The sequence below is a fragment of the Melospiza melodia genome (assembly GCF_035770615.1).
Source record: "Melospiza melodia melodia isolate bMelMel2 chromosome 7 unlocalized genomic scaffold, bMelMel2.pri SUPER_7_unloc_1, whole genome shotgun sequence".
Taxonomy (NCBI): Eukaryota; Metazoa; Chordata; class Aves; order Passeriformes; family Passerellidae; genus Melospiza; species Melospiza melodia.
Genome location: NW_026948497.1, coordinates 5,882,233 through 5,899,839, shown reverse-complemented (window position 1 = coordinate 5,899,839; position 17,607 = coordinate 5,882,233). Strand labels below are relative to the sequence as shown.

The following is a 17,607-nucleotide window of genomic DNA, read 5'->3' as shown; positions in this document are numbered from 1 at the left end:
GGCAGTGTCCCAGAGCGTCCTGATGGAGCTGCCAACAACGTCCCTCCTCTGCAGCCCTGGCCTCTCCCCCAGCTCATACAGGTGCCCCATCCTTGCAGGCACAGACACAGCAGCACTGGCTCAGCAGCCCCTGTTTGCATTGCACAGAACAGGGGAGCACCCCCATGCTGTTGCTGTGGGGACATGAACCTGAGGGAGCACAAATGCCATCAGCCCCTGGGGCCAGCAAGGGCTTGGGGACACCTGGGAAACCACTCAGCTTTGTCCTGGCCTCTGCACTCAGCCAGAAAGTTTGTTCCCATCAGCTGGGAGTTTCCTGTCCCTCTGCAGACACTGTTGCTCAGAGCCAGGGCTGCCTGGCAGCCACCCCCAAACTGCCCTGAGCATTTCCTTTGCTTCACCTTTGCTTTCTTTCCTCTTCCTGATACAAATTTCTTCCTACTGCCCAGCCCTGTTCCCTGCCCTGCAAACAGCCCATTTCTGTTTGCCCTTTCCTCTCTGGCCTCACTCCCCATTGCAGTTCCTGACTTGGCACCATGGGAACATCCCTTAGGGAGCAGGATCATCCTACAAGTGCTGCAGGAATTGTCTGCAGGCTCCTGCAGTGCCTGGTGCTGCTCCCTTGCCAGAGACACCCCAGGCCATGGGGGCACATCTGGGCTGCTGTGTCTGGCTCTGGGGCTCCCTGTTCTGGGAAATGAGGAGGAGCTGCAGAGGCTCTGCAGGACTGACAGATTGGGCTTTGGGGCTGGCAGAAGAAGCTGAGGGACCTGGGCTGCTGGAGCTTCTGAAGAGGAGGCTCAGGGCTCATCCTGCGACTGCTCCAAGGGTGGTTTCAGAGAGTCCCAGAATCAGCAAGGGTGGAACAGGCCATGGAGATCATCAAGTCTACCCTGTGCCCTTACACCGCCTTGTCTCCCCTGGGCCTCCTTCAGGATAAACAACCCCAGCTCCCTCAGCTGCTCCTCAAAGCTCTTTTGCTCCAGACCCCTTCCTAGCCTTGTTGCCCTTCTCTGGACACACTCCGGCCCCTCCATGTCCTTCCTAAATTTGGGGCCCAGAACTGGACACAGCACTCGAGGTGCTGCCCAAGCAGCGCTGAGTGCAGTGGAATCCCTGCCCTGCTCCTGCTGGCCACATCATTTCTGATCCAGGCCAGGAGCCATTGGCCTTCTTGCCCAACTGGGCACACTGCTGCCTCATATCCAGCCTGCTGTCCATCAGTCCCTGCAGGTCCCTTTCTGCCTGGCTGCTGTCCAGCCCCTCTGTCCCCAGCCTGTAGGACTGCAGGGGTTGTTGTGGCCAAAGTGCAGGACCCGGCACTTGGACTTTTTAAACCTCACCTTGTTGGATTTGGGCCCTGGATCCAGCCTTTCCAGGGCCCTGTGCAGAGCCCTCCTACCCTCCAGCTGATCTACACTCACACCGAGCTTGGTGTCATCTGCAAATTTGGTGATTTTCTATTCTTCTTCACACATGTGATAATCATTTCCCCAAAATCTTTAGCATATTCCCCCTCCCTTTAATCCATGTGCTCTTCTGTCCTGGAGGTCTCTCTGGTGGTCCCTGGTGGTCGTGGACCCCAATATTCCAGTGAGCCTGGCTGAGCTGGCAGGACACTGAGGCTGCTGAACATCCAGTTCCCCTTCTCACACAATGGGCATTGTGTGGTTTCCATAGGCCCGGGCTTTGGAGAACAAGCTCCAGGTGTCAGCGCAGCTGGTGGAGACAATTTATGATCTGGTAACATGAAGTCACAGAGTTGGCTGTGACATCACAGAGTGGGTTATGTGAAGTCATTGAGCAGCTATGACATAATTGACTGTCTCTGTGACATCACGGAGCCAGCTGTGACATCACAGTGCAGATTATGACATCACAGACTCTGGTATGATATCAGAGACCAGCTGTGTGACATTAGATAATGGGCTGTGACATCACAGAGCAGGGTGTGACATCCTAGAGCAGGCTGTGACATCCCAGAGGGGCTGTGTGACATCCCAGCAGGGCTGTGTCAGGTCACTGGGTTGGTCACTCTGCCCCAGCTCCCCCTCACAGTTTCTCCCAACAAGTCCAATGCTTTTCATGCCCAGCGGGGTCCCTGTCCCCCGGGATCCCCCCGGCCCACCTGGAGCAACAGCCTCCACCAAAGGATGTTCCACAGGATCCACCCCAGAGCCTAACATGGGGACAAGGGGCCAGGACTGTGTGACCCGGACATCAAGGACGGGGATTATCCAGGTCACTGGGGCCTGGGTTGAGTTGCCCAGGGCAGGAAAGATGTCTGGCAGCTGGAGCAAGGTCTGGGAAGGGCCTCCAAGGTGGGGCTGGAGCCCTTGGGCTGTGAGCAGAGGCTGAGGGAGCTGGGCTGGTCCAGCCTGGAGCAGGGAAGGCTGAGGGGCTCCTCATCCCAGCCTGGCAGTGCCAGCAAGGAGGGGATGGAGAGCACAGAGCCAGGCTCTTCACAGGGGGCTGGTGGGATACAAAAGCCGATGGGTAGAAGGGGAAAGAGGGGAGATCAGCCAGGGCATGAGGAGATGAAATGAGTCAGGCTGGTTTCAGCATTTCCTCAACACCAAGAGCAGCCTGACCTCCCTTCTCCATTCACCACAGACAGCTTTGCAAATCAGGAATTGTTCGAGCTGTTCTGTCCTCACTCCAGGATGAGAATCCTGATACAAGAACTTAATTGTGTTAATATCTATCACAGAACCATGTTTGTGTGAAATAAATTTTAGTATGGAAATCACTTGTGAATGATGGACTCATCAGACACTGCTGGGATGTTGCACATGGCTCAGGGAAGAGTTTGTAATTGTGTGATAGTTATTTTAATTATGTGATTGTTATTAAATTGTATCCTGTTCAACTGTGGTCTGTTGGTTAGGTCCAGTGTGGGCTGGAGGGAGTTCAGATTTGCACAAGGCTGCTCTGAGTGCCAGGGCTTGGATGGGGGAAATGGTGGGGTGGGGGCAGGGACAGAGTCTGATTGATTGTCAGCCATGAAGGGTCTTGATTTCCATATCCATTCAAAGGGCATGAGGAGGAACTTGGATTCAGTGTCAATTGGAGATTGCACATGTCAATGAATTAGTAGTGAAAAAAAAATTACAGGACCTAAAAAAATATTTTCTTGCTGTCTATTTAATCCAGGGTATTCACATTGAATAGGCTTCTGAAATCTGACTAATCAGATTTGAACACTTAAATCAAATTATTCCCAGAGGCTTGGCTTGTTAAGGTGTTCTGAATGTTAATGAGCCCTGGGACACTGAATTCCTGCACTGAAGAGCTGAAGGCTGAACAAGCCTCTGGAGCAGTCAAATTCAGCAGCAGCCTCCAAGTTGCTGAGGATGTCAGCAGCCCCCTGTAGGCTATCCCTGCCCAGAGACCGTGGGGGAATGGGCAGACAAGGAGAGCGTCCCTGGGGCTGGGGCAGCACAACTCAGAGACGCCAGCGGCTCCAGCTGGGCAATGGAGTGTGGAATGTGGCTGGGAAAGCCCTGCCTGGGCTGGGCCAAGCAGGACAGACAAGCCCTGACTGCCATTCCCCAAAAAACTCCCTCAATGAGACATTTAAAAGGAATTACAATTATTTGTGTACTCTGAGTTGGATGTACTGGAGAAATACCAACAAGAGATTCTTAGGAGCTCAAAACAACTAAACAGTCTTTATTGCGAACTTTAAAAAAACAGAGAAACTTTGGCAAAAGGTTTAATATGACATTCAATCAACAGAAAACGCTTCTCAAAGCATTACCTTGGCCCATTCAACTTCACAAACTCTAAGCCTGTTCAATGTAATGTTAATCAAAATTTGCAAGAGGAGGGAATTAGAAAGAGAGAAAGACATAAAAGGTACAGAGGAGCACACATAGAGCCACCAACTCCTGGATTCCAGGGTTGTTCAGATGGACATTCCAAGAGGAGGTAGGGCCAAGATGTGTGCTTTCCTTGTGGTCAGCCTTCAATACCCCTTGGTATCCCTGGGCCCTTCCCCCAGCTGGGACTTGGGGTCATTTGGTCCCTCAGGAGCTGCGCTGGGGCTGCAGAGGTGGCTGTGGAGCATTGCCTGTGCTGTGCCAGGGACTGGCAGACACTGCTGGGCTGGGATAGAGGCTCTGGGGGATTGGGATACAGGGCAGGGCAGTGCCATGGTTCCAGGGCAGGACAAGGCTGGACCTGCCCCTTCTTCCTCCCCCACACGTGAAATATTTGCAGCCAACAGTCTCCTCCAGTCTGTCACAATCAGGAATGTTGGAGGTGGAACCCCAATTCTGGCCATGTGCACCTGGACTAGAAGGACAATTCTTTTCCATAGAAAGGAAAGCACAGAACCCCAGTGTTTGGAAGGCAGGTGAGAGCCTCACTGGGCCAAGGCCAGCCAGACTTGTCAGTAATGGCAGATTTTGTCTGGGAACAGTGTTTGAATACAGGGAATTTTGGAGGTGGAAGCCCAGTCTCAGCCATGGGTTCCTGGAGAAGCAGGACAGTTCTTTCCCAAAGGAAGGAGAGCACGGAGCCTTCCCCAGGGTTTTGTGGATAGAAGAGACATGACCCTTGTGAAACCACTGCCAGCCAGACTTGTCCTGGCAATATTGCTATGGGAACAATCCCTGGATATAAGGAAATTTGGAGGTGAAATCACAATTCTGGCCATGGGGGCCTGGATGAGAAGGACAGTTCTTTCCCATTGGGAAGGAAAGCACAGAGCCCCAGTGTTTCATTAGCAGATGAGAGGCGACCCTCAACATGCCAAGATCAGTTGGACCAGTCAGGCAGTCCATGGGAGGCCAAACCAGTCAGACATGCTCTGTGTCCCCTTGGTTTTAGGAGGCCCCGTAATTTCACAATGGTGCCTTGATTCCATGGGGTCCAGCAGTGTCATAATGGACCCTTGGTTCAGTGGAGTTGCACAATGTCAAAGTGGCCCCCAGGTTCCAGAAGGCCCCAAGTGTCACAGTGGTCCCAAGGATTCCATGAGGCCTTGCAGCATCACAATGGTCTCTGTGGTTCCACAGGCCCCACAATGTCGCGTGACTCTTCTGTTCCATGATCCTGCAATGTCACAATGGACCTTTGGACCTTGGGGGTTTGCGGTATCACAGTGGTGTCCTTTGGCTTCCCAGTGTCACAATGGACCATTGATGACAGGAGGTGTCACCCTGGAGCTTTGGTTCCATGCAGCCCTGCAGCGTCACAATGAACCCTTGGTTCAATGGGATTTCACAATGTCACCATGGCCCCCTGGTTCCATGCATCCCTGCAGTGTCACAATGGTCCCCCTTGGTTTCTTAATGTCACAATGGACCACTGATGACACGAGGCCCTGCAATGTCACAATGGACCTTTGGTTCCAGGCAGCCCTGAGTGTCACAAAGGCCTCCTGGTTTCACGAGGCCCCACAGTATCACAATGGTCCTCTTGGTTCTGTGGGGACCCCCAGGGTCACAATGGTCTCACTGGTTCCATGAGGCCTCACAGTGTCACAATGCTTTTCATATTCCATGAGGCATCATAGTGTCACAATGGTATCCATGATTCCATGAGTACTCTCATTATCACAATGGCCCCTTGGTTCCATGAGGCCATGAAGTCTCTAAATGCTGTCTCCATGGTTCCATGAGGCCTTGCAACATCACAGTGGACTTTTGGATCCATGGGGTCTCACTGTGTCACAATGGTCTCTTGGTTCCATTGTTACGAACTGGAGAACCAGAAGATGGTGCGCATGGATCTTGTGTTAGTGCCTTTATTATCCTCTGGTTCCAGGATGTTTTCTTCTGTATCTCTCCCTTTAAGATGCTGCAAACTAACCAAATTGCTAAGAATACAATTAGTAAGATTATCACACTCTCAATGATAGATTTAATCCATGAACTCACATTCCATCCTAATCCTTTAAAGATTTTTCCTAGCCAGCTTGTAGCCAAATCCTTTTGCTCTTCTTGTGCTTCATGCTCTATTTGTTTCAACTGATTGATGTCATATCCTACATCTGCAGTTACATTTGGGATATGAATGCAGCAATGATCAACTTGTCCCTTTAAAAATCCACATACTCCATGCTCTTTCAGGAATAACATATCTAGGGCTAATCGATTATGTAACGTCATTTTTGTGGTGGCTTGTAGTTGTATATTTAATTCTTTAAATCCTTCACGGATGACTTTTGCCAGTCTATCTACCTGACCTGTAAGTTTGTACAGCATGTCTCTACTCTGATAGTTTGCTATAGGACCAAGCAATGACTCTGGGGCCCATTCAAATTTCACTCCACTAGAGGGTTCTTGCCAAGTGTCATCTGGATTTTCATTGTCTAGAACTTCTCGTCTTGCTCTTACCTGCAGAAGTTCATGTTTTCCATTAAATGGGGACTTTTTCCAAATTGGACATAAGGTTGGGAGGCCTAAAGTAATCCTCCTTTACTTTCCTGTCTACAGGCAGATGTGTTGTCCAGGTACCATCACAAATTGTCCTGGACCTCGGACTGTAACCTTGGTACACCCTATAATTACTCTGTAATTCACTTTGCCTTGTTTATGTTTGATCCCTCTGCAAGAAAAACCAATTTGTAGGGCTATTTCCAGGGGTGGCAACTGTTTTATCTCTTCATCATCTAAAGTGCAGTCATAAGTTTTATTACATGCCCACCAATTTACTTTGTCTGCCCTCGTTCTGCTACTAGTGTCAGTGTTCGTTATTGCTGGATCTGTTTCATTCTCGGGGCCTTCCCACTTAATACACCAAGGGGTGTTTGCCATATATTGGAATCTTTGAAGAATACTCTCAGACCACACACTGTCCCAAGGTTCTATCTGATCTTTCTTATCCTTGGCCTCACATTCCCATACCAGAGTGGTTTCTGTAACTTGCCTTGATTCGAGTACCTGTTTACATGTAATTGTTTTGTTCTTTTGTATTTCAGGTAGTTTGGATGTTATGATGCCCCAATTTACTGGGTCTCCCGCTGCCTTTGGTATTGGCAGACAGGCAGTTATTTGGCTGGTGTTTTGCATTTTGGCAAAATCTTTGACTAATCTAATCATTACATTCTCAGCCTGAACTGCATTAGAAACCTTTATCACCTGTGTTTCTGTTTGTACCTCTCTCTTCATTCTAGAATGAAGAGAGGTTAGTTGATCACTTTGCATTCCACATCCCAAAGATATTAATGACCATAACGTTAGCACAATTACTGATAGCATTCTGAAAGCACTTAAACACATCTTATCTGCAGCCTTTTTTCATTCCAGAGTTTACACAGTCCATGTTCCAGGATGGACTTTCTTCACTCGGGTACAGTGAATCCAGGGGTCCACGCTGGCTACTTTGACTGCTGTAAACATGGTCTGTAGTACCTGATGGGGTCCACTCCACTTTGTAGTACCTGATGGGGTCCACTCCACTTTTCTTTCAGCGGTTCCTCGTTCCAGTTCTTGATGTACACCTCGTCTCCTGGATGTATGTTATGAACTGGGTTCTCGAGAGTCAGTGGTCTATTCCACATGAGGATACTCCGGAGCCGAGCTAAAGTTTTCCGGAGAGACAGAACATAATTATACACCTCCTGTTTTCCTGTGACGTGTACATTAGGGTTAGACTCAGGAGATTCACATGGTTTCCCATACAATATCTCATAAGGACTGACTGACATCCCACTCCTAGGCTTTATCCGAATCCTCAACAGTGCTATTGGCAAAGCCTGGGGCCACTGCAAATTGGTTTCTTGGCATATTTTATTGATTTGCCTTTTTAGTGTCTGATTCATCCTCTCTACCTGTCCACTTGACTGGGGTCTCCACGGTGTGTGGAGGTCCCAATTTATCCCCAGCAATCTACTTACCTCTCTTACTACTGTAGCTATGAAATGGGGTCCCCTATCTGACGATACACCTAGGGGTACCCCGAATCTGGGAATAATCTGTAGTAACCACTTAACTGTTTCCTTTGCTTGGTTCGTGTGACAGGGAAGGGCTTCTGGCCACCCAGAGAATGTGTCAACCCCCACTAACAGGTATTTGTATCCTCGGGTTCTTGGTAGTTCTACAAAATCTACCTGCCAATAGTCTCCTGGCTCTATTCCTATCCGAATTCTTCTAGCCGTGCCTGTCGCCTGGCCACTGGATTGTTTTTCAAGCAGATATCACATTTTGACATGACTGATTTTGCCATTGTTAACATCCGTACTGAAATTAAACTCCGCTTCAGCAATTTTATCAATGCCTCTGCTCCTCATGACATTTGTTATGTTTAATTTGTAGAACTTCTCTCATTATCAAGGGGGGGTACCACTCTTTGTCCTTGTGCAGTCACATACCAGCCCCTTTTGTTCTAAGACAGTGGTTACCATGTGTGGTACATAGACATCTATGTGCCTTCCCATAGTAAGTTTCCTGGCTTCTTGTATCAGGATCACAGTAGCTGTGACTGCCCGCAGACATGGGGGCCACCCGGCACTTATGTTGTCGAGTTGTTTGGAAAAGCAGCCCACCGGCCTTTTCCAGCTTCCCAGACATTGGGTCAGGACTCCTAGTGCTAGGTGCAACCTTTTATGTACAAACAGCTGAAAATCTTTAGACAGATCAGGTAACCCTAATGCTGGAGCAGTTGCCAGTGCTTCCTTTAATTTTAGGAAGGCTTTTTTCTGTGGTTTGCCCCCGGTGAATGGCTGCATCTTCTGAGTTTCATACAGGGGTTTCGCAATCAATCCATAGTCCATGATCCACAAGCGACAGCATCCTGCCATCCCAAGGAAGACTTGCAGCTCATGTAAATTCTGGGGCTCTAGAATAGCACAAATAGCTTGGACATGGTTAGTACCTAGTTTTTGTTGCCCTTGTGAAATTTAAATCTCAATGGTTACCTTTATACAGGTTGCTTTTTCTTCTGTAGCTATTAGTATATCATCAGCATACTGCAACAATAATTGGTCTCTTGGTACTTGCCCATTTTCAGTCCAAATCTCCAGATCCTTTGCCAGTTAGTTTCCAAATAGGGTTGGCAAGTTCTTTTCATTTCCAGGTGAGCTGGGTCTTTCTTCCGTTCCCTGAGTTTTTCCACTCAAAGACAGTTTCCTACTTTCTTTGTTAAAGGGTATGCAGAGAAATGCATCTTTTAAATCAATTACAGTAAACCACTTACATATCCCCTTTACAGATGTTAGCAATGTGTGAGAATTTATTACCACCGGATAAATGTCCTTTTTATTTATTGCTCTCAAATCTTGCACTAACCTATATTTACCTATTTGGTTTCTTTACTGGAAATATTGGTGGATTAAATTCTATTGTATATTTGTGGTGAGTTCTTGAACCTGTTCCACAGGTTCAGCTAGTTATATTCTCCTAACACCATGGCTTTGGCAGCATTTCCCTGCTGGAACTGATTGTCCTGGTGAAACAATTCTGGACAATCTCTCTTCCAATGTCCCATCCCCTTGCAATATGCACATTGATTCAGGCTTAACCCCTGGGTAACTGGTCTCCTACCCCGACCACTCCTGTTATGTCCCCTGAAATTTGGGTTCCCTTTCCCTTGTATTACTGCCAAAAGATTCTGCTGCTCCTTTTTACTAACTTCTCTTTTGTGATTGTTATATACCTTCCAGGTAACCTCAAGTAGCTTATCCAAATTCCTTAATTTCTCTCTTTCTAATATTTGCAATTTTCTGCTAATGTTGTCCTGTGATTGGCCCAAGAATATGAGAGCGAGTTGAATCTTTGCTTGCTCTGTATCCATTTGGACGTCTGTATATTTCCTTGCTACCTCCTTAAGCCTCTCCAAAAACGCAGTGGGAGATTCCTTCTTTTCTTGTCGAACCTCATAGAGTTTGGACCAATTTATAGTTTTGGGCACAGTGTTCTGAACTCCTATTTGGATCCACTCTTGATATTTCCGTAATTTTCTCATATCGCACAATAAATTAGGGTCCCAATTTGGATCCTCAATTGGGAAATTCACATCTAAATTCCCTGTTACCAGCCCATTTCTAATATCTTCTCTTGCCCTCTCTTTGGCTGCCTTAAGTACCATTTCTTTTTCAGTAGAATCCATCAGAGTATCTAATATTACTTGTATGTCATCCCAGTCAGAATTTTGAGTTTTTATGACCATTTTTACTATGTGTGCCACTTTAGCAGGATTTTCTCTATAAGTTCCGGCTGACTGTTTCCAAATTACTAAGTCTGCCAGGGAAAAAGGCACTTTTACAAATACTGGCCCTTCCACTCCGACACCTTGTCGCAAGGGGGCAATCACAGTCTGGTTTTGTTTGCTTATGCCTTTTCTGTGCACAACTGGGGTAAGCTTTGACCGACTCCCGGTTCTATGGGCTATTGGGGTCACTGATTCATTACCATTGCTATCTTTTTCACTCGCATACCTCTTTCTCCTTCCTATCAATGTTAGGTTTTGCTCATCTTACGAGGAACAGGGATCAGGTGATGATGGGAGAGGAGGATAAAGAGGGAAAGGTGTACTAGATGAGAGAGGTTCAGGACTAGGTGGGTGAGGAGCAGGTAGTGGGATAGGGACAGATGAAACAAGTGGGATAAGGTTAGGTTGTCTTGTTCCTATTGGAGCTACTTGTAAATCAATATCTGTATAATTTTCCCTACTCAAGCTTTCTCTTAACACCAAGTGTTCTAAACAACGTCCCTCAAAAACCCCACCCTTTGCAGATGTTTTAACCACTAATAATCCACATTCATCCTGCCATTCTGGCATTCCCTGTAAGTAGAAAAAGAGATTGACATATGGGACTTCATCCCATTTTCCTTCTTGTTTACAAAACGACATTAACTGCGAAATAGTTTTATATTGCAGAGTACCGTATTTTGGCCATTTTTCACCATTCTCCGAGGCATATTCTGGCCACCATGAATTACAATAATCAATCAACTTAGTTTTACGTAATTCTTCCCCAAAGTTACCTTGTTTCCAATGTGCTAATAAGCACCCCAAAGGAGAATTTTGCGGGATAGGGGTGTTACTGCCCAAAATCCCTTTAAGTTTCTCCATTTAAAAAATACCACAAATGCCGAACCTGCAACGCTTTCACGGTTGTCTTACGGAACGGCGCCTAGGCTTACACCAACAGGAATTCCTTTAGCCCAACCAAGCGTAGCTTTCGCTGTGTCTTATTGGTAGGCACCCAAAACCAAACCAAAGTAAAAAGTACCTTACCTTTCTCCTGGGGATGTTGTGAGTGGTGGGAGCGGTCGTGGCCGATGCGCTCCCCGAGAATCCCTCAGTGCCGGCTGGAGAGTGATCGAGTCGTGAACTTGCTCAGCAGCACTCACCACGGTCCCATCTGGGGGTCGCCAAATTGTTAGTGCTCAAAAACACATTATCACGGGGATTATATGCGGTGTTTTTTATTAAGAGCTCTGGGTGTCAGGGGTATACTCAACCCAAATCTGACTCTAACCATACATCCGAAATGATCATGTTTTATACTTTATCATTATAAAACTTATATTGTTCTATTGTATACATAGATTTAGCCCCCCTCTGAATTTCCAACATAGTTTCTCATTATTCTTCTTATGGTTATATAATAATTATATTTAATTACTAAACAATCATCACATCTAACAATTATACAATTTATCATACTGCTTACACAGGTACAGTTGATCTGGGAAAGCACAAAGCCAAACATTTTAGATTCTATCTTTAACTTTTTCCAGGGCTTCACTATCACCATGACACCCCAAAGTGTCACAATGGTCTCCACAGTTCCATGAGGCCTGGCGGTGTCACAATGGAACCTTGGTTTGATGGGGCCTCTCAGTGTCACAGTGATCCCTACATTCCATGGAGCCACACAGTGTCAGCACAGTCCCCTTAGTTACATTAGGCCCAGCAATGTCACAGTGCTCTCCACGATTCCATGAGGCCTCACAGTGTCACAATGGTCCCTTGGTCTCACAGGGCCCTACAGTGTCACCATGGTCCTTGGTGTAACAGGGCCCCACAGTGTCACAATGGTCCCTTGCTTCCATGAACCTGTGCTGCTGCATTCCCCCCTTCCCTTCTCAGGCCGCCCTGCCAGCTGAGAAATGCTCCTTGGGCCTCGGCCTTGGCCAACAGCCCCTGGGCTCAGCTCCTCTGCAGCTCATTACAAACACCGTCTGCTCCAGGCACTGCTGCTGCCCAACCAGCTCCTGCTTCCTTTAGCAACAGTCCTGGAACTGCTTTTGTTCCCTCAGTGGCACAACATCCCCATTCTCACAGTGCCAAAGAAAGCTGTTGGTGCCAAGTGCGGCCAGGATGAACCATTGCTGGGACTGAAGCCCCTCTCTTGGGGCCCTGCAAACAGCACTCCAAAAGGAGCCCTTGGAGCTCTCCTGGGCCAGCGACTCCCTCTGAGTGGGGCCTCTCCCAGCTGGGAACTCTCCCGTTTGCTGCACTCGGGGATCCCGAACAACCACAGAGCCTGGGCCGATCCCCCCACTCCTCCAGGCTCAACCCTTTGCCTTTTGCTGAGGAGATGCCAAAGGATCCACAGGGAGCATTCCCAGTCCGCAGGGAAATTGCTCACAGGTGCCTTGCACTGACTCTTGGTGTCTGTGTGCACACAGGAGTGCCTGGGCTGGGGAAATGTGGCAGAAATGCTGCTCTCTGAGGGGTTTGAGTGCCTTGAATAGCTGAGTCAGTTGGGCCATGTAAGGAAGGTTAAGTCACAAGGTCTAAGCAAAGTTAAATATTTCTAAGGGTTGTTCTTTAGTGAAGTTGTTACTTTTAATAAAAGGTATTAGGTAAGATAAATACTGTTAGGTGTTATTCCTCCTTCAAATTAGTAAGCCATGGGTTATAAGGTAGATCAAATACTGTTAAGTGCTGTTCTTTTAAGGTATCAGTTAGGGTTAAGTTATAAGGTAAGTCCTATTAAATTTGAGCTCTGTTAAGCTTTTAGGCCGTATTACTTTTATCCTTACCCTCACTGTCCTTGTGTCACACACACACACAGGGACAGTTCTCGGTTAATTTCTGATTTGATTGCCTGGATTATGTTTGGTTTTGTTGTTGCTTTGTTTCCTCGGTGTGCCTGAAGTGTCCAGTCAGGAGTAGAGTGATTCTTGCCAAGGAACTTTGTGCTGCTGTCCCTTGATATTAGATCTGTTTTTTGCTGATCCCTTGCTGGGGATTTTTTCAGCACTCTGAAGCCCTCGTTGGTAGCAGGGCGAAGGAGCTCTGGCCCAGGGTCTGGCCCTGGGGACACGGGGACGCTGCCGGGGGGTCCCTGTCCCCCTGTGCCACCCCCAGGGCCCCGGCCCCCCGTCCCCGTGTCAGGCTCTGGGGTCGATCTCGTGGAACATCCTCTGGGGGAGGCTGCGGGGCTGGGGGCGGGGGGACCCGGGGGGACAGGGGACCCTGCTGTGCACGAGCAGGGTTGAACTGCTCTGGGGGGAGCTGTGAGGGGGGCCGGGGCAGAGTGACCTCCCCAGTGACCTCACACAGCCCCCATGATGTCACACAGCTCCTGAGATGTTACACAGCCCCTGAGATGTCACACTGCCCTTGTGATGTCATACTGCCGCTGTGATGTCACGCTGTCCCTGTGATGTCACACAGCCACCTGTAATTTCACACAGCCTCCTGTGATATCACACAGCCCCTGTGATGTCACAACATCTCTGTGATGTCACACTGCTACCCATGATGTCACACTGCTCCTCTGATGTCACAGGCTACTTGTGATTTCATACAACCTCCTGTGATGTCCCCAACCACTCCGTTATGTCACACAGCATCTATATGAAGTCATTCAGCTGCTGTGTGATGTCACAGAGGAGCTTTGTGATGTCACAGTGACCCTGTGATGTCACAGCCTTCTCTATAAAATTACATAGCTGCTCTGTGATTTAATACTCTATATCACAACCCATATTGTGATGTCACAGAGCCACCTTCCATGATGTCACAGCTAGCTCTGTGATGTCACAGCCCCCTCAGAGTTGTCACACAGCCCCTTGCTGACATCCCGGCTGCTCTGTGCCTCTATGACACAGCCACAGAGGTGCTGCTGTTACACAGCCCCCTCGGGGACATGCCACAACCCCTGCCAGTGCTGAGCCCCTGTGAGCTCTGTCTGTGCCCTGCTGGTGTCCCTGAGGGGCCCTGGCAGTGCCCCAGCCCTGCTGCGCTCTGCACAGGAGCTGCTCCTGGCCAGAGCTGTCTCTCTGCAGCGCTGCCCTTGCCAGGAGCTGCCTCTGGGCCAGGAGCCCGGCCCAGCTCAGCAGCACAGACACAGCACAGGAACTTTAATGACCCTCTGGGGCTTTGGTGCTGTTTGCATCAGACCCAGTCCCTCCGAGTGTGCTCAAAAATTTCTGAAGAATTCAAAAAGTGATTGAAACACTGAAATTTCTCATAATATAAATAGTTTCATCTGAGGGACAGGACTGAGAAAGTCTCCCCAGGTTCCAGGTAGAGGAGAGCACTGGTAGCAGTGATGGCAGCTGGGGACAAGCAAGGGAAAGGTGACTCTGATGATGAGCAAAACTGTGCCTCTGTCCCTGTAGGCTGTCGGCATCCCCTGGCTGCCCCACCTGGCTGGGCCCTTCCTTTGCTGACAGCTCTGCCTCCTGCCTGCCTCTGCCTGCCCACACAGAGCCTTGGGCTGCTCCAGGCTCCTGCTGGGGATGTGCTGCACCACAGCCCTGCCCTGGCAAGGAAATTCCTTTCTCTTGGTGTCCAGCCTGGGCCTCCCCAGCTGCCCTTGGTGCTATTATGTCTTCTTCAGACTCATTCCCACTATGAAAAAAAAGCTCCAGCCTCTCTGAAACCACCCTTCCATCCCTCCCAGGCTACTCCTATTCTACCCTCAGTCTCCACACCACTGAGCCCAGAGCCATCAGCCTCTACCAGCTGGTTTTGTGATGAGGCCTCCAAACCCCATCCTGGGAGATTTTTGTGTCTTCTCCAAGGTGTGAGAAAATGGAAAAATAGTGATCAAAGTTATTTTCTCCAGAATCTTGCAATGACAGAACAGGGGCTAATATCTTTAAACTGAATGAGGGTGGATTTATATATCTCAGAAGGAGGAAATAATTTACAAGTATGAGGGTGGCTCGAAACTGCAGCTGATTTTCCAGAGAATTGGATTCCCCATCACAGGAATTGTCCAAGATCAGGAACTTTGTGGAGCCTGAGCCAGTGAAACCCTCTCATCCCCAGGGACAGAATTCCTGTAGTGTGGGTTCTCTTGATGTGCTGGGTGCCCTCACAGCGCTTCTGGCCAGAATGTCTGCTGAGGGCAGCCAGGCTGCTGCAGGGGCAGTGACCTCACAGCCATCACCATGGCAGCCCTGTCCCCTGGGCCTGACTCTGCCCTTTCCTCTGCCCCTGCCTTGGCTCTGCTGGCATGAAGAGTTTTGTCATTAATATCTTGTCCCCAAGGTGCTGAGGCCAATGGCTTCCCAGTCAGGCTCCTGGAGCAGAAGTGGCTTTTCAGAGCCCAGCCAGGAATGAGCCCTGAGGCAGCAGCTCTGCAGTGGTGGCCACCAGGCCGGGCTGCCAAGGGAGGCTTCTGGCCATGGCCTGCAAGCAGCTGCTGCTGCCAAGGTGCCTTTGGTGCCTCAGGCTCTCCCTGGCACAGCTCCCAGCACGGCACACTGCCCTTGTGCCCGAGCCCTTCCCTGTGCTGGGGCTGGCCTGGGGCTTTTCCTGCAGCGGGACCTGCCCTGCTCATGGCACAGGAGAGGCAGTTCCTGCTGGGGCAGGAGACTCTGCCTGCAATGGGCTCCAACAACTCCAGCAAGGCCCTGTTGACTTCAAAACTGCTTCCTAGAGCATTATATTCTAATAATTGTTATAGCTCCTGAACTGTGGAGTAAATGAATGTAGTTAAGTTCTTTCTTCTAATCATGACTAGAATCAATTAGAGGAATATTTATATAAATCTATTGGATATCCCATCATTAATTCTGAGGGACAAATTGGGTTAAAGTTGAATTCCACCTCTCCAATCCTTTACACCTTTGACAAATCCCAGGATTCAGGAATGGGATTCCCCAATTTCCTGCTTTCGCTAAAACCGCACTGCCCTCACTGCCCTCCCGCCTCCCATGGAAAGCACAAAAGGCAAAGATCCCAGGCTGGGATAAGAACAATTCATTGGGAACAGCAACAAGATAAGGAAGAAACAGAAGAGAAACAATATTGCTAACAGAAGGGATAAATGAAACTGTTTACAGGGAAAACAACAACACAGCTGCCTGGCTCTTCCCAGCAACATATATCTCCCACCTGGAAAGGACACCCTTCTCCTCAGGGAGAGAGTCCCTTTCCTGCCCCTGGCAGTGACCTGAGATGGGAGTGAATGTAATGACATGCCAATGGCCAGACCCTCATGTTCATCAGTTCCACACCATGTCATTGACAGGGGAAGGAATAGGGACAGGTGTCTTGCCAGCATGGATCACAGGGAACATGGATCACCCAATCTCTTCCCAACATGGTTTTCTTATGGGGGATGAAGCTCCTCCTGCAGCTGGGGCATTCCCAGCTTCCCTTACTTGTGCCTGTGTTGGTGTCTGGTCAAGTCAGAGCTGCTGGTGAACCTCTTCCCACATGTGGCGCACTGGTAGGGCCTCTCCTCTGTGTGGATGTGTAGGTGGGTGACAAGGTGGGAGTTTTGCTTTAAGCCCTTCCCACAGTTGGGGCAGCAGAAGGGCCTCTCATCTGTGTGAATCTGCTCATGCAGGAGGAGATTGGAGCTGGTCTGAAACCTCTTCCCACAGGTGGGGCACTCGTAGGGCCTCTCCCCAGTGTGGATGCGCCAGTGCCTGATGAGGTTGGAGTTGTGCTTGAAGCCCTTCCCACACTCAGGGCAGCAGAAGGGCTTCTCCTCTGTGTGAATCCGCTGGTGCTGGAGGAGATTGAAGCTGGTGTGAAACCTCTTCTGACACTCAGGACACTCGTAGGGCCTCTCCCCAGTGTGGATGCATTGGTGCCTGATGAGGGCGGATCTGTAGCTGCAGCCCTTCCCACACTCCTCACACTCATGGGCCCATTCCCCAGTGTGGATCATGTGATGACAGATCAGGGTGCTGCTCTGCCGGAAGCTCTTCCCACACTCCAAGCCCTTGTAGGGCTTCTCCCTATGAAGCTGCACATGGACCACCAGCTCCGAGCTCTGGCTGAACCTCTGCCCACCTTCCTGGCTCAGGCTGGCTCTTTCCTACTCAGAGCACCCTGGGCTGGGTTTGGAGCCCCTCTTCCTGTGGAATCTCTGGAGATTTTCCTCCCTGTTGGATTCCTGTGCCCTGGAGTCACTCATAACAGCCTCTTCCACGAGGTTCTGCTGTGGGGATTTGTCCTCCCTGGTCTCAATCCTCATCTCTTTGTCTGGGGGCAGAAGGACAAGGAAAGGATGGGATTTGCCTCCGTGCCAGAGGGAAGGGGAAGGAGATCCCCCCAGTGCATCCCTGGCAGGACAGCGTTGGCAGCAGGGGTGTCCTGCAGCCAGGGGCCGTGCTGGGCTGGGAGATGGAGCAGGAGAGAGGGGGAAAGAGGCACTGACATCCTCCTCACCTGCCTGGGTATCCCGGGGCATCTTCCTCTTCCTCGCAGCCTCCTTCTCCATCTGACAAAGGT

The 17,607-nt window shown here is 49.4% G+C and overlaps 1 pseudogene; it reads right to left on the bottom strand.

The window, feature by feature from the left end:
* LOC134432789 (zinc finger protein 665-like) overlaps positions 1–17,032 on the bottom strand; it is a 172,592-nt pseudogene extending 155,560 nt beyond the window's left edge.
* Between the last annotated feature and the right edge of the window lie 575 nt (positions 17,033–17,607).